Raw genomic sequence first — 18,340 nt, 5'->3', positions numbered from 1 at the left:
AATCGGTGTGTGTGACACCGATCCAGCGATGTCTTCACTGGTAACCAGGGTAAACATCGGGTTACTAAGCGCAGGGCCACGCTTAGTAACCCGATGTTTACCCTGGTTACCAGCGTAAATGTAAAAAAAAAAACAAACAATACATACTCGCCTTCTGATGTCCGTCAGGTCCCTTGCCGTCTGCTTCCTGCTCTCACTGACTGCCGGCCGTACAGTGAGAAGTGAGAGCACAGCAGTGACGTCACCGCTGCGCTCTGCTCTCACTGTACGGCCGGATCTCAGTCAGAGCAGGAAGCAGACGCCGGGGGACCTGGACACCGAAAGGCGAGTATGTAGTGTTTGTTTTTTTTGGTAACCAGGGTAAACATCGGGTTACTAAGCGCGGCCCTGCGCTTAGTAACCCGATGTTTACCCTGGTTACCCGGGTGCTGCAGGGGGACTTCGGCATCGTTGAAGACAGTTTCAACGATGCCGAAGTCGTTCCCCTGATCGTTGGTCGCTGGAGAGAGCTGTCTGTGTGACAGCTCCCCAGCGACCACACAGCGACTTACCAACGATCACGGCCAGGTCGTATCGCTGGTCGTGATCGTTGGTAAATCGCTTAGTGAGACGGGGCCTTACAGCAAGCAGCTCAGTAAGTGACACTTTGTTGGAAATAGGGTCTCTACATAATGCTGCTCTCATTAGCTGCACAAACCTGGTGCGAGGTTCCCTTCACTGGCAATAAAAGTGTATCTATTTTTTAAGATTATTTTTCTTCACTTACTAACTTATTAAAAGGGTAAATACAATGGGATTCAGTAAACGAAGAACAATAATAAAGGTTATCAGTACAAACTGACAGCAAAGCCGTATTATACAGGTGTATGTAACATAGTATTTATTGAGAAAAATATAGATCTAGCTTATAGAGAAGACAAAGAATTGTCAAAATGAGCTGGGTACGTGATGTAAAAGAAGACATGGAAAGGTGGGAGGGGAAAAAAAGGGAAGATATAAAATGAAAGGGGCGAGAAGAGGTGGGTAAACGGCAATATATGGTTAAAATATTAAAAACAGGACAGAGTATCAAATCAAGAGGAATAGCCGAAGAACTATTCACCCACTAGGACTTGAGTTTCTTTATTACATTATATTGCATAGCATCTTGAGATAAAATGATTATGCCGATATCCCATATATAGGGGAAAACTACTGTTTGGGCGCACGGCAGAGCTCGGAAGGGATGGAGCTCTATTTGACTTTTTGAATGTAAAACTTACTTGATTAACCCCTTAAGCCCCGAGGGTGGTTTGCACGTTAATGACCAGGCCAATTTTTACAATACTGACCACTGTCCCTTTATGAGGTTATAACTCTGGAATGCTTCAACGGATCTTGGCGATTCTGACATTGTTTTCTCGTGACATATTGTACTTCATGATAGTGGTAACATTTATTCAATATAACTTGCATTTATTTGTGAAAAAAATGGAAAATTGGCGAAAATTTTGAAAATTTCACAATTTTCCAACTTTGAATTGTTATGCCCTTAAATCACAGAGATATGTCACACAAAATACTTAAGTAACATTTCCCACATGTCTACTTTACATCAGCACAATTTTGGAACCAAATTTTTTTTTTGTTAGGGAGTTTTAAGGGTTAAAAGTTGACCAGCAATTTCTCATTTTTACAACACCATTTTTCTTTAGGGACCACATCGCATTTGAAGTCATTTTGAGGGGTCTATATGATAGAAAATACCCAAGTGTGACACCATTCTAAAAACTGCACCCCTCAAGGTGCTCAAAACCACATTCAAGAAGTTTATTAACCCTTCAGATGTTTCACAGGAATTTTTGGAATGTTTAAATAAAAATGAACATTTCACTTTTTTTCAGCTCCAATTTGTTTTATTTTACGAAGGGTAACCCCCTAAGGAACTTATCTAGATGTGTGTTGAGCACTTTGACCCACCAAGTGCTTCACAGAAGTTTATAATGCAGAGCCGTAAAAATAAAAATGATCTTTTCGCCCCAATTTTGTTTATTTTTTCAAGGGTAAGAGAAGAAACTGGACCCCAAAAGTTGTTGTGCAATTTGTCCTGAGTACGCGGATACCCGATATGTGGGGCTGAACGACTGTTTGGGTGCATGGCAGAGCTCGGAAAGGAAGGAGCGCCATTTGACTTTTCAATGCAAAATTGACTGGAATTGAGATGGGACACCATGTCGCATTTGGAGAGCCCCTGATGTGCCTAAACATTAAAACCCCCCACAAGTGACACCATTTTGGAAAGTAGAACCGCAAAGGAACTTATCTAGATGTGTTTTGAGAGCTTTGAACCCCCAAGTGTTTCACTACAGTTTATAACGCAGAGCCGTGAAAATAAAAATTATTTTATTTTTTTTTCACAAAAATGATTTTTTAGCCCCCAGTTTTGTATTCTCACAAGGGTAACAGGATAAATTGGACCCCAAAAGTTGTTTTCCAATTTGTCCTGAGTACGCTCATACCCCATATGTGGGGGGGAACCACCGTTTGGGCGCATAGCAGAGCTCGGAAGGGAAGGAGCGCCATTTGGAATGCAGACTTAGATGGATTGTTCTGCCAGCGTGACGTTGCATTTGCAGAGCCCCTGATGTACCCAAACAGTAGAAACCCCCATAAGAGACCCCATATTGGAAACTAGACCTCCCAAGGAACTTATCTAGATGTGTTGTGAGAACTTTGAACCCCCAAGTGTTTCACTACAGTTTACAATGCAGTGCCGTGAAAATAAAAAATCTTTTTTTCCCACAAAAATGATTTTTAGCCCCCCAAATTTTTATTTTCCCAAGGGTAACAAGAGAACTTGGACCCCAAAAGTTGTTGTCCAATTTGTCCCAAGTATGCTGATACCCCATATGTTGGTGTAAACCCCTGTTTGGGCGCACGGGAGAGCTCAGAAGGGAAGGAGCACTGTTTTACTTTTTCAACGCAGAATTGGCTGGAATTGAGATCGGAGGCCATGTCGCGTTTGGAGAGCCCCTGATGTGCCTGAACAGTGGAAACTCCCCAATTCTAACTGAAACCCTAATCCAAACACGCCCCTAACCCTAATCCCAATGGTAACCCTAACCACACCCCTAACTCTGACACACTCCTAACTCTAATCCCAACCCTAATCCCAACCGTAAATGTAATCCAAACCCAAACCCTATCTTTAGCCCCAATCCTAACCCTTACCCTAGCCCTAACCCTAGCCCTAACGGGAAAATGGAAATAAATACATTTTTTAAAAATTTTATTATTTTTCCCTAACTAAGGGGGTGATTTACTTTTATAGCGTTTTTTATAGCGGATTTTTATGATTGGCAGCTGTCACACACTAAAAGACGCTTTTTATAGCGTGACTGCTCCTGGCACATAGTGCCGGATGTCAGCTGCGAAAGTCGTGAGCGCGGCCGATCGCATAATGACGTACTATCCCATCACTGGGAATTAAGTCCCAGGTCACCTTGACGGGATAGTACGTCATATGGGATTAAGGGGTTAATTAGCGGACGCCATGTCGCATTTTGAGAGCCCCTGATGTGCCTAAACAGTGGATTCCCCCATAAATGACACCATTTTGGAAGCCAGACCCCTCAGAGAACTTATTTAGATGTGTATTGAGCACCTTCAAACCCCAGGTGCTTCATAGAAGTTTAAAACGTTGAGTTGTGAAAATAAAAAAAAATCATTTTTCCCCACAAAAAAAAAATTTTTTTAGTCCAAAATTTAGCATTTTCACAAAGGTTGAAGCAGAAATTGCATGACACAATTTGTTGTGCAATTTCACCTGAGTATACTGATACCCCATATGTGGGGGAAAACTACTGTTTCGGCGCAGAAAAGGAGTCAGAAAAGAAGGAGTGATGTTTTGGAAAGCAGACTTTCATGGAATGGTCTGCGGGTGTCCTGGAGAGCCCCTGATGTGGAAAACCCCCACAAGTGACCTTATTTTGGAAACTAGACCTTTCAAGGAATTTACCTAGATGTGTGGTTAGCATCTTGAACCCACAGTTCCTTCACAGAATTTTACAACGCTGGTCTGTGAAAATCAAAAAAATTCCCACAAAAATGTTGTTTCAACCCCATTTTTTTCACTTTCACAAGGATAGCAGGAGGCAATGGACTCAAAAAATTGTTGTGCAATGTCTCCTAAGCACACCGATACCCCATATGTGATCGAAAACTACTTTTGAGGCACAGTGCAAAGCTCAGAAGGGAAGAAACGCCATAATGGAGTTCAGATTTTGCTGGAATGGTTTGAGGGTGCTATGTCACATTGGCAGAGCCCCTTAGGTGCCAGAACAACAGAACTCCCATAAGTGACCACATTTCACCTCTCAATGAATTAATCTAGGGGTACAGTGATCATATAGACACCACAGGTGTGTCACAGAATTTTATACCATTGGGCAGTGTAGAAAAAATAACTACATTTCTAACACCAAAATTTTGTTTTAGCCCAGATTTTACATTTTCACACAAGAAATGGGTCCAGAATGTGGCAATACCCCATATGTGGTTGTACAGTACTGCTTAGCCATATGGAGAGACTCAGGAGGGATGGAGCACTATTTGCCTAAAACAGTTTGTGGACTCCATATACAGAGCCCCTAATTGCTAGAAGTGCAGAATCCCCCCTTATGTGACCACATTTTTGAAATTATACCCCTGTGGGAATTTATCCTCAGATGTAGTTGACAATTCTGACTCCATGGGTGTTTTCTAGAAACAAGCAGCAGTGGATGTTGCTGAGTGAAAATTGCAAACTGCCGTTGTAGTGACTAGTACGTTGTAGTCAGGGCCGGCTCCAGGTTTTGTGGTCCCCAAGCAAAAAAGTCTCAGTAGGCCCCTGTAACACATACCACGATCCATGATGCACTGATACAGCAGAGAAATATAGGTATAGTACAATGTCAAAGATTTCACTTCTCACATTACATGAGTGATATCTATAGTAAGGCTATGTGCACATGTTGCAGATTTGCCTCTGGAATTTTTGTGCGGATTCTGCATCTCTTGGCAGAAAACGCAGGTGCGGATTTGATGCGTTTTTATGTGTATTTTGTGCGGATTTCTTGCGTTTTTACCCCTGCAGATTTCTATAATGGAATGGGTACAAAAACGCTGCAGATCCGCACAAAAGAAGTGACATGCTACTTTTAATCCGCAGTGCTTCCACGCGGAATTTTCCGCACCATTAGCACAGCATTTTTTTTTCCATTGATTTACATTGTACTGTAAATCACTTGCAAATCTGTAGTGTTTCTGCACGGTAAAAAAACGCTGCGGATCCGCAGGAAATCCGCAACGTGTGCACATAGCCTAAGTTCTACAAAAGCTTAGAAACCGGACAGAATAGTCCTCCATACAGTATTATGGGCACCACATAGTGCTCCATACAGTATAATGAGCTCCATATATTGCTCTATACAGTATAATAAGCCACATATATTGCTCCACACAGTATTATGAGCCCCACATAGTGCTCCATACAGTACAATGAGCCCCATATATTGCTTCATACAGACTAATGAGCCCCATATATTGCTCCATACAGTATAATGAGCCACATATATTGCTCCTGTTGGTTGCCGCAACAGAGATGAGCCAGAAGACTGCAGCGTCTGATTGCTCATACTCCTGCGCTGAAAAGAAGCACATCACCTTCTTCTTAAATGGTGTTAATTTCTTTTGTCAGAACAGGGGTTTATTGGCTATGTTGGGAGCTCTGAGAATCTGAGCTCTCTGTTGTGTTCAGTTAGCCACTCCCATCCCCTTTATAATCTGTGTCCCGATTAAAATCCATGTCAGAGCTAGCTTATGCTGCATGGCTTGGAGGAGAGGTCTTTATATGAGGATCTTGGAAGAGTAATCTGTGACAGTTGTGTGGGTTTATAGAAGTGATACTTCCCTTCCCTCCTCTTATTTTGGTTTATCCCCATCCTCCACTCCCCGGAGGATTCCTCTGTTATATCTGAGAGAATATTTGTATGCCTGGTATTTATATTCGCCCTTGTTCATGTTGCCTTGCTTGTCGGGTTAGTGTACTGCAGTACATGGTAGCACCCCTCTTCCCTGGGTGGGAGAAGAGAACAGACGGAGGGCTGATACAGGACATAAGGCAAGGGTGGTAGCCCCGACATCTTCACCTTCAGAAGCATCCCGGGGAATAGGGCGAGTTAGGGCACCCCCTGGTGTTAGGGACAGGGAAGGAGCCCCTGGTCCCGGATCACCCGACAGCTGAGTCGTGACAGCTCCATACAGTATAATGGGCCCCATATATTGCTCCATACAGTATCACAGACCCCAAATGATGATCAACACAGAATAATGGACCCCACGTAATGCTCCATACAGTATAATGACACCCATATATTGGTCCATACATAATGAGCCCCATATAATGCTCCATGTAGAATGGGCCCCATAAAATGCTCCAGTATATGATAGTCCCCATATAATGCTTCATACATAATGGGTCCAATATAATGATCTATGCAGAATGGGCCCCATATAATGATCCATGCAGAATGGGCACTATATAATGCCACATATAATGTTCCATACATAATTGACCCCATATAATGATCTGTGCAGAATGGGCCCCATATAATGCTCCATGCAGAATGGGCTCCATATAATGCTCCATGCAGAATGGGCCCCATATAATGCTCCATACATAATGGGCCCCATATAATGCTCCATACATAATGGGCCCCATTTAATCATCCATGCAGAATAGGCCCCATATAGTGCTCCGTGAAGAATGGGCCCCATAAAATGCTCCATGCAGAATGAGCCCCATATAATGATCCATGAAGAATGGTAATATAATGCTCGGTGGAGAATGGGCCCCAAATAATGCTCCAAGCAGAATGGGCCCCATATAATGCTCCACGCAGAATGGGCCCCATATAATGCTCCACGCAGAATGGGCCCCATATAATGCTCCACGCAGAATGGGCCCCATATAATGCTCCACGCAGAATGGGCCCCATATAATGCTCCACGCAGAATGGGCCCCATTTAATGAACCATGCAGAATGGGCCCCATTTAATGCACCATGCAGAATGGGCCCCATTTAATGCACCATGCAGTATGGGCCCCATTTAATGCACCATGCAGAATGGGCCCCATGTAATGCACCATGCAGAATGGGCCCCATGTAATGCACCATGCAGAATGGGCCCCATGTAATGCACCATGCAGAATGGGCCCCATGTAATGCACCATGCAGAATGGGCCCCGTTTAATGCACCATGCAGAATGGGCCCCATAAAATGCTACATACAGGATGAGCCCCATATAATGCTCCATACAGAATAGACCCCATAAAATTCTCCAGTATATGATGGACCTCATATAATGCTGCATACATAATGGGTCCCATATGCTCCAGTATATGATGGGCCCCATATAATGCTTGATATATGATGGGTCCGATATAATGCTCCATACAGAATGAGCCCCATATATTTTTCCAAACACACACAAAAAAAAAAATCAAATACTCACCGCTCCTCGCTGGTGGAAGGCCCAGACTCATCAGCGTCTACGTCTTCCGGCCCTCTGCACTGTGAATGTTAAGGAAGAGGGCATGCTATAGTGACATTATCGCGCCCTCTGACCTGAAACGTCAGAGTCAGGAGATGAGGAAGACGCCGCAGATGCTGGAGTAAAGGGGAGAGGTAAGTATTGCAAGTACTGGAGCCCTGAGCAAGCAGGAAGGGGGCACTCGTTGGTGCTGGCACCGGGCTCCTATAGCGCGCCGATGTTTCCGACGGCGAGTGGGCCCCCGGCCTGCTAAGGGCCCCGGCACTTGTCTGGGTGCTGACGCTGGCCCTGGTTCTAGTGACCAGTACATTATGCCCAGCTCATGCTTCTGGAGACATGCACCCGTAAGTTAGGTGGGCTCTCATCACTTCAGTAATGCCAAACATGTGGACGCTGTATGTGGTTTAGGCATTCTGTAAGGGTCAGAAGGGGGGCCCCTGAGCACTGCAGTACTTTGCTCTGTCCTCAACAAGGCAGAGAAGTACACCTGCACAGGAGCGCGATGCTGGGGAGCCAGTGGGGAGGACGCAGAGATGCATCATCCACATGAAGCACGCAGGTAGACGGGGATTGTAAGAATATGGGAGATGTAGAACCAAGAAGAGCGACCCATCAGACCCGACCGCCCTGCAAGTGAGCATAATAAAAGTTATTTTTCTTCCCTTGCAGGTCTCATCGGGGCTTATATACAGAATTCTGTAGATAGGCCATGAAATGGGGTGGCTGTAACTCGTATTGGCCAAACCTGGTGACAGGTTCCCTTTAACTTTCTTACTTGGCCCATTATGGGACTATTATTTTTTGCAGACTGATCACTTGCATAGCATGGGGATGCAGCAGCATTTAAGGAATTAAAGTACCGGGAGCGGGGCGGGACCGCTCCTGGCACTGAGCCTCCCGGTTCAGTGCTGGGTGTCAGCTGTCAGAATCAGCTGACACCCGGCAGCAATCGTGCGCACAACACTTGTGTACGCTGGGACATATCCATACGTCCCAGGTAAATAAGGCTCAGGTCACAGGGATGTATGGGTACGCCTCAGCTGGGAAATGGGTTTTAATTTGTATTTCATAAATCAACAGTACACAAGAAAATCAGCAACTTTATATCTTATCAGAGAGAGATATCTCCTTTCTCTGCCAGGACTGATCCGTCATTATCAAAATTCTCAATTCTGAGGTAAAATCTGTATTCAGTGAAGACTTTCCCATTACTGAGATAGAAGATGGCGGCTGCTACTGATGAGATTCTATGTAGACGAGAGGAAGAAGGAGGAGCAGGGTGGAGCTCTGTCTGTAGCGCCTCCATCCTCCTGTCTACATAGAATCTTATCAGTAGCAGCTGCCATCTCCTATCTAACAGCCCCTGAATCAGCTCTGTGACTGGCAGCAAGCAGCCACAGGTAGAACACAGGTTATTTTCTCCCTGCAGCTGCTGCTCCAGTAAGACAGGCTATCAGGATTTTTAATGTCATTTACTCACAGATTAATCCCGTGTGCAGGTTAATAGACATGACTGGTTCCCTCTGAACGGTCACAGCCATACAGACTAATGTTTTTTCACATAACCACTATACGATCCGGAATAATGGTGATATAGACAACACAACCAAATGAGCTCAACGATCGTCTGCAGCAGTCATCTATATTCCTGACATCACCGCTGCAGCTTGTCAACAAAAGCAGGCGTAGCAGCAGAGAGGAAGCACTGGACCTGGGAAGGGTGACAGTGCGGCTTATTTTCCCTACCTTCATAGAAATGCTACCACCGTCCTTCACTTAGGGTTCTACAAGCACAGTGGATGACACCTATAGAAATCCCATGCCCACTGTGCTTCTACTTAACGCTGCGTAATCTCACCCGCAGTGTGGGCGTACGAGCCGCAGCATGTCAATTATCCGCAGCGGACACGCTCAGTCTCCACAATAGAAATACACTGGATGCGGTAAATGCGCGTGGGTCAGAGGTCAAGTGGCTTTACCTGCATGATTAGAACTCAACACACAGCAAAAATACGCTGCTCCTTCCAGATAGTGGGCACATAGCGACATGGCACTGGAGACTATAATCAGTGCCGTCCACTCCCTTTAGCTCCCACACAAATCCTGGCCACACTCCTCAGAGATTGGTATACCACTGGTGCTTACATTGATGACATCACATAGAAGCCTTCACCTTCCCAGTAACACCGTGTGATCGCACACACCTGCCGGATCCTTCGGTGTCACATCCCCAGAAGCACCTCACATAACAAAGGAGAAGCCGCAGCTACTCACCTCTCCTCCGCTGCTCACACAGACGCACAAGGATGACGTCACCAAGCGGAGCCCGTGCGCCGCTGGGGGTGTTGGGAGATGTAGTTTCTCGGGAGTTGCTCCTGTGAGCGGTGGAGTGTCCCCGCCGCCCGGTACATTGTCCGCCTGTATACTGTTACTAGCTGGAGTAATCCGCCGCGCTGCACCCCTGATTATGTGCTGATGGCCACATCTCAGTAGTAGGTGTGACGGTATACACTGGTGTGGGGGGCTGTCTATTGTGGGGGAACAGTGAGCGCTGTAGCCAACCCACATGGCAAGTTATAGCCCCCGTGATCAATGACACCATAGCCCCTTATAAAGAGATGGGCTCAGGGTCTGCACAATTTCACCAGCCACTGAGCCCCATACTAGTGACTGCTAACACCCCAATTAACAGAAACCGTCACAGTGCCCCCATAACGCTACACTCAGAGGAACACTAATGGCTACAGTCACAGTGCCCCTATAACAGCTACAGTCACAGTGCCCCTATAATAGCTACAGTCACAGTGCCCCTATAACAGCTACAGTCACAGTGCCCCTATAATAGCTACAGTCACAGTGCCCCTATAATAGCTACAGTCACAGAGCCCCTATAATAGCTACAGTCACAGTGCCCCTATAACAGCTACAGTCACAGTGCCCCTATAACAGCTACAGTCACAGTGCCCCTATAATAGCTACAGTCACAGTGCCCCTATAACAGCTACAGTCACAGTGCCCCTATAACAGCTACAGTCACAGTGCCCCTATAACAGCTACAGTCACAGTGCCCCTATAATAGCTACAGTCACAGTGCCCCTATAACAGCTACAGTCACAGTGCCCCTATAATAGCTACAGTCACAGAGCCCCTATAATAGCTACAGTCACAGTGCCCCTATAATAGCTACAGTCACAGTGCCCCTATAATAGCTACAGTCACAGTGCCCCTATAACAGCTACAGTCACAGTGCCCCTATAACAGCTACAGTCACAGTGCCCCTATAACAGCTACAGTCACAGTGCCCCTATAACAGCTACAGTCACAGTGCCCCTATAATAGCTACAGTCACAGTGCCCCTATAACAGCTACAGTCACAGTGCCCCTATAATAGCTACAGTCACAGTGCCCCTATAACAGCTACAGTCACAGTGCCCCTATAACAGCTACAGTCACAGTGCCCCTATAACAGCTACAGTCACAGTGCCCCTATAATAGCTACAGTCACAGTGCCCCTATAATAGCTACAGTCACAGTAACCCTATAATAGCTACAGTCACAGTAACCCTATAATAGCTACAGTCACAGTGCCCCTATAACAGCTACAGTCACAGTAACCCTATAATAGCTACAGTCACAGTGCCCCTATAATAGCTACAGTCACAGTAACCCTATAATAGCTACAGTCACAGTAACCCTATAATAGCTACAGTCACAGTAACCCTATAATAGCTACAGTCACAGTAACCCTATAATAGCTACAGTCACAGTAACCCTATAACAGCTACAGTCACAGTAACCCTATAATAGCTACAGTCACAGTAACCCCATAACAGCTACAGTCACAGTGCCCCTATAATAGCTACACTCACAGTGCCCCTATAATAGCTACAGTCACAGTAACCCTATAATAGCTACAGTCACAGTAACCCTATAATAGCTACAGTCACAGTAACCCTATAATAGCTACAGTCACAGTGACCCTATAATAGCTACAGTCACAGTGCCCCTATAACAGCTACAGTCACAGTAACCCTATAATAGCTACAGTCACAGTGCCCCCATAACAGCTACAGTCACAGTGCCCCTATAATAGCTACAGTCACAGTGCCCCTATAATAGCTACAGTCACAGTGCCCCTATAATAGCTACAGTCACAGTAACCCTATAACAGCTACAGTCACAGTAACCCTATAACAGCTACAGTCACAGTAACCCTATAATAGCTACAGTCACAGTAACCCCATAACAGCTACAGTCACAGTGCCCCTATAATAGCTACAGTCACAGTAACCCTATAATAGCTACAGTCACAGTGCCCCCATAACAGCTACAGTCACAGTGCCCCGATAACAGCTACAGTCACAGTGCCCCCATAACAGCTACAGTCACAGTGCCCCTATAATAGCTACAGTCACAGTGCCCCTATAATAGCTACAGTCACAGTGCCCCTATAATAGCTACAGTCACAGTGCCCCTATAATAGCTACAGTCACAGTGCCCCTATAATAGCTACAGTCACAGTGCCCCCATAACAGCTACAGTCACAGTGCCCCCATAACAGCTACAGTCACAGTGCCCCCATAACAGCTACAGTCACAGTGCCCCCATAACAGCTACAGTCACAGTGCCCCTATAATAGCTACAGTCACAGTGCCCCTATAATAGCTACAGTCACAGTAACCCTATAATAGCTACAGTCACAGTGCCCCTAAATAATAATAATTTTTTTTTTATATAGCGCTAACATATTCCGCAGCGCTTTAAAATTTTGCACACATTATCATCGCTGTCCCTGATGGGGCTCACAATCTAAATATAATAGCTACAGTCACAGTGCCCCTATAATAGCTACAGTCACAGTGCCCCTATAATAGCTACAGTCACAGTGCCCCTATAATAGCTACAGTCACAGTAACCCTATAATAGCTACAGTCACAGTGCCCCTATAATAGCTACAGTCACAGTAACCCTATAATAGCTACAGTCACAGTGCCCCTATAATAGCTACAGTCACAGTAACCCTATAATAGCTACAGTCACAGTAACCCTATAATAGCTACAGTCACAGTGCCCCTATAATAGCTACAGTCACAGTAACCCTATAATAGCTACAGTCACAGTGCCCCTATAACAGCTACAGTCACAGTGCCCCTATAATAGCTACAGTCACAGTGCCCCTATAATAGCTACAGTCACAGTAACCCCATAACAGCTACAGTCACAGTGCCCCTATAATAGCTACAGTCACAGTAACCCCATAACAGCTACAGTCACAGTGCCCCCATAACAGCTACAGTCACAGTGCCCCCATAACAGCTACAGTCACAGTGCCCCCATAACAGCTACAGTCACAGTGCCCCCATAACAGCTACAGTCACAGTGCCCTTATAATAGCTACAGTCACAGTGCCCCTATAATAGCTACAGTCACAGTGCCCCCATAACAGCTACAGTCACAGTGCCCCCATAACAGCTACAGTCACAGTGCCCTTATAATAGCTACAGTCACAGTGCCCCTATAATAGCTACAGTCACAGTGCCCCTATAATAGCTACAGTCACAGTAACCCTATAATAGCTACAGTCACAGTGCCCCTATAATAGCTACAGTCACAGTAACCCTATAATAGCTACAGTCACAGTGCCCCTATAATAGCTACAGTCACAGTGCCCCTATAATAGCTACAGTCACAGTAACCCTATAATAGCTACAGTCACAGTGCCCCTAAATAATAATAATAATAATTTTTTTTTTTATATAGCGCTAACATATTCCGCAGCGCTTTAAAATTTTGCACACATTATCATCGCTGTCCCTGATGGGGCTCACAATCTAAATATAATAGCTACAGTCACAGTGCCCCTATAATAGCTACAGTCACAGTGCCCCTATAATAGCTACAGTCACAGTGCCCCTATAATAGCTACAGTCACAGTGCCCCTATAATAGCTACAGTCACAGTGCCCCTATAATAGCTACAGTCACAGTGCCCCTATAATAGCTACAGTCACAGTGCCCCTATAATAGCTACAGTCACAGTGCCCCTATAATAGCTACAGTCACAGTGCCCCTATAATAGCTACAGTCACAGTGCCCCTATAACAGCTACAGTCACAGTGCCCCTATAACAGCTACAGTCACAGTAACCCTATAATAGCTACAGTCACAGTGCCCCTATAATAGCTACAGTCACAGTAACCCCATAACAGCTACAGTCACAGTGCCCCCATAACAGCTACAGTCACAGTGCCCCCATAACAGCTACAGTCACAGTGCCCCCATAACAGCTACAGTCACAGTGCCCCTATAATAGCTACAGTCACAGTGCCCCTATAATAGCTACAGTCACAGTGCCCCTATAATAGCTACAGTCACAGTGCCCCTAAATAATAATAATAATAATTTGTTTTTTTATATAGCGCTAACATATTCCGCAGCGCTTTAAAATTTTGCACACATTATCATCGCTGTCCCTGATGGGGCTCACAATCTAAATATAATAGCTACAGTCACAGTGCCCCTATAATAGCTACAGTCACAGTGCCCCTATAATAGCTACAGTCACAGTGCCCCTATAATAGCTACAGTCACAGTGCCCCTATAATAGCTACAGTCACAGTAACCCTATAATAGCTACAGTCACAGTAACCCTATAATAGCTACAATCACAGTGCCCCTATAATAGCTACAGTCACAGTGCCCCTATAATAGCTACAGTCACAGTGCCCCTATAATAGCTACAGTCACAGTGCCCCTATAATAGCTACAGTCACAGTAACCCTATAATAGCTACAGTCACAGTGCCCCTATAATAGCTACAGTCACAGTAACCCTATAATAGCTACAGTCACAGTAACCCTATATTAGCTACAGTCACAGTGCCCCTATAACAGCTACAGTCACAGTAACCCTATAATAGCTACAGTCACAGTGCCCCTATAATAGTTAGTCACAGTGCCCCTATAACAGCTACAGTCACAGTGCCCCTATAACAGCTACAGTCACAGTGCCCCTATAATAGCTACAGTCACAGTGCCCCTATAATAGCTACAGTCACAGTGCCCCTATAATAGCTACAGTCACAGTAAAACCATAACAACTACAGTCACAGTAACCCCATAACAACTACAGTCACAGTGCCCCTATAATAGCTACACTCACAGTAACCCTATAATAGCTACACTCACAGTGCCCCTATAACAGCTACAGTCACAGTGCCCCTATAATAGCTACAGTCACAGTGACCCTATAATAGCTACAGTCACAGTAACCCCATAACAACTACAGTCACAGTAACCCCATAACAACTACAGTCACAGTGCCCCTATAATAGCTACACTCACAGTAGCCCTATAATAGCTACACTCACAGTAACCCTATAATAGCTACAGTCACAGTGCCCCTATAACAGCTACAGTCACAGTAACCCTATAATAGCTACAGTGCCCCCATAACAGCTACAGTCACAGTGACCCTATAATAGCTACAGTCACAGTAACCCCATAACAACTACAGTCACAGTGCCCCTATAATAGCTACACTCACAGTAGCCCTATAATAGCTACACTCACAGTAACCCTATAATAGCTACAGTCACAGTGCCCCTATAACAGCTACAGTCACAGTAACCCTATAATAGCTACAGTGCCCCCATAACAGCTACAGTCACAGTGCCCATATAACAGCTAGTCACAGTAACCCCATAACAACTACAGTCACAGTGACCCTATAATAGCTACACTCACAGTAACCCTATAACAGCTAGTCACAGTAACCCTATAATAGCTACAGTCACAGTGCCCCCATAACAGCTACAGTCACAGTGCCCCTATAATAGCTACAGTCACAGTGCCCCTATAATAGCTACACTCACAGTAACCCTATAATAGCTACAGTCACAGTAACCCTATAATAGCTACAGTCACAGTAACCCTATAACAGCTACAGTCACAGTGACCCTATAATAGCTACAGTCACAGTGCCCCTATAACAGCTACAGTCACAGTAACCCTATAATAGCTACAGTGCCCCCATAACAGCTACAGTCACAGTGCCCATATAACAGCTAGTCACAGTAACCCCATAACAACTACAGTCACAGTGACCCTATAATAGCTACACTCACAGTAACCCTATAATAGCTACAGTCACAGTGCCCCTATAATAGCTACACTCACAGTAACCCTATAATAGCTACAGTCACAGTAACCCTATAACAGCTACAGTCACAGTGCCCCTATAACAGCTACAGTCACAGTGACCCTATAATAGCTACAGTCAGTGCCCCTATAACAGCTACAGTCACAGTAACCCTATAATAGCTACAGTGCCCCCATAACAGCTACAGTCACAGTGCCCATATAACAGCTAGTCACAGTAACCCCATAACAACTACAGTCACAGTGACCCTATAATAGCTACACTCACAGTAACCCTATAACAGCTACAGTCACAGTAACCCTATAATAGCTACAGTCACAGTGCCCCTATAACAGCTACAGTCACAGTGCCCCCATAACAGCTACAGTCACAGTAACCCTATAACAGCTACAGTCACAGTGCCCCTATAATAGCTACAGTCACAGTAACCCTATAATAGCTACAGTCACAGTAGCCCCATAACACCTACAGTCACAGTAACCCCATAACAGCTACAGTCACAGTAACCCCATAACAGCTACAGTCACGGTAACCCTATAACAGCTACAGTCACAGACGCACAATAATGGCTACAGTCACAGTGGTCCCTATAACAGATACAGTAGCCCCATAACTGCTACAGTCACAGTAACCCCATAACAGCTACAGTCACAGTAGCCCCATAACAGCTACAGTCACAGACGCACAATAATGGCTACAGTCACAGTGGCCCCTATAACAGATACAGTCACACCACCCCATAACAGCTACAGTCACAGTAACCCCATAGCAGCTACAGTCACAGTAGCCCCATAACAGATACAGTCACAGACGCACAATAATAGCTACAGTCACAGTGGCCCTTATAACAGATACAGTAGCCCCATAACTGCTACAGTCACAGTAACCCCATAACAGCTACAGTCACAGTAGCCCCATAACAGCTGCAGTCACAGTAACCCCATAACAGCTACAGTCACAGTAACCCCATAACAGTCACAGTAGCCCCATAACAGATACAGTCACAGACGCACAATAATGGCTACAGTCACAGTGGCCCCTATAACAGATACAGTAGCCCCATAACTGCTACAGTCACAGTAACCCCATAACAGCTACAGTCACAGTGGCCCCTATAACAGATACAGTAGCCCCATAACTGCTACAGTCACAGTAGCCCCATAACAGCTACAGTCACAGTAACCCCATAACAGCTACAGTCACAGACGCACAATAATGGCTACAGTCACAGTGGTCCCTATAACAGATACAGTAGCCCCATAACTAAATTAAATGAAAATGTAGAGTCCCTGTGGGTGGAGATAAGGGGAGGGGGGAAAAATAATAAATTACTGATAGGGGTTTGTTATAAATCTCCAAAAATAATGGAAGCAACAGAGAATATCCTCATAAAGCAAATAGATGAAGCTGCGACTCAAGGAGAAGTCATTATTATGGGGGACTTCATCTACCCTGAGATACATTGGGGAACAGAAACCTGCAGTTCCAGCAAAGGTAATCAGTTTTTGACAACTATGAGAGACAATTACCTTTCACAACTGGTTCAGGACCCAACAAGGAGGGGGGCACTGCTAGACCTAATATTAACCAACAGACCAGACCGCATATCAAATATAAGCGTTGGGGGTCACTTGGGGAATAGTGATCACAAAATAATAAGTTTTCATGTAACCTTTAATAAGATGTGTAGTAGGGGGGTGACAAGGACACTAAACTTCAGGAGGGCAAATTTCCAACGGATGAGAGAGGATCTTGGTGCAATTAACTGGGATGATATCCTGAGACATAAAAATACACAAAGAAAATGGGAGACGTTTATTAGCATCCTGGATAGGACCTGTGCACAGTATATACCGTATGGGAATAAACATACTAGAAATAGGAGGAAACTAATATGGCTAAATAGAGCTGTAAGGGGCGCAATAAGGGACAAAAAGAAAGCATTTAGAGAATTAAAGGAAGTAGGTAGTGAGGAGGCATTAAATAAATACAGAAAATTAAATAAATTCTGTAAAAAGCAAATCAAGGCAGCAAAGATTGAGACAGAAAGACTCATTGCCAGAGCGAGTAAAAATAATCCCAAAATATTCTTTAACTACATAAATAGTAAGAAACTAAAGAATGAAAGCGTTGGCCCCCTTAAAAATAGTCTGGGTGAAATAATGGATGAGGAAAAAGCCAATATGCTAAATGACTTTTTTTCATCAGTATTTACAAAAGAAAACCCCATGGCAGACAATATGATCAGTGATAACAAAAATTCCCCATTAAGTGTCACCTGCTTAACCCAGCAGGAAGTACGGCGGCGTTTAAAAATCACTAAAATTGACAAATCTCCGGGCCCGGATGGGATACACCCCCGAGTACTGCAGGAACTAAGTACAGTCATTGATAGACCATTATTTGTAATCTTTAAAGACTCCATAATAACAGGGTCTGTACCACAGGATTGGCGTATAGCAAATGTGGTGCCAATATTCAAAAAGGGGACAAAAACTGAACTCGGTAATTATAGGCCAGTAAGCTTAACCTCTACTGTGGGTAAAATCCTGGAGGGCATTCTAAGGGATGCTATGCTGGAGTATCTGAAGAGGAATAACCTCATGAC

At 44.7% G+C, this 18,340-nt stretch overlaps 1 protein-coding gene across 5 annotated transcripts in view; it reads right to left on the bottom strand.

Annotated features, from left to right (window-relative positions):
• LOC143764854 (uncharacterized) overlaps positions 1 to 18,340 on the bottom strand; it is a 112,728-nt gene that overhangs the window by 55,565 nt on the left and 38,823 nt on the right. The window contains exon 1 of one of the 5 annotated variants that reach the window (XM_077250884.1): positions 9,848 to 10,111. The exons of 1 other annotated variant lie outside the window; for it this stretch is intronic. The gene's annotated coding sequence lies outside the window, so the exon portion shown is untranslated. Of the gene's footprint in view, positions 1 to 9,718; positions 10,112 to 18,340 lie in introns of those variants that run through there. 3 more of the 5 variants (XM_077250887.1, XM_077250888.1, XM_077250885.1) reach the window with 3 other exon arrangements.

Source organism: Ranitomeya variabilis, chromosome 4 (assembly GCF_051348905.1).
Source record: "Ranitomeya variabilis isolate aRanVar5 chromosome 4, aRanVar5.hap1, whole genome shotgun sequence".
NCBI lineage: Eukaryota > Metazoa > Chordata > Amphibia > Anura > Dendrobatidae > Ranitomeya > Ranitomeya variabilis.
This window is presented reverse-complemented; position numbering and strand designations above follow the sequence as displayed.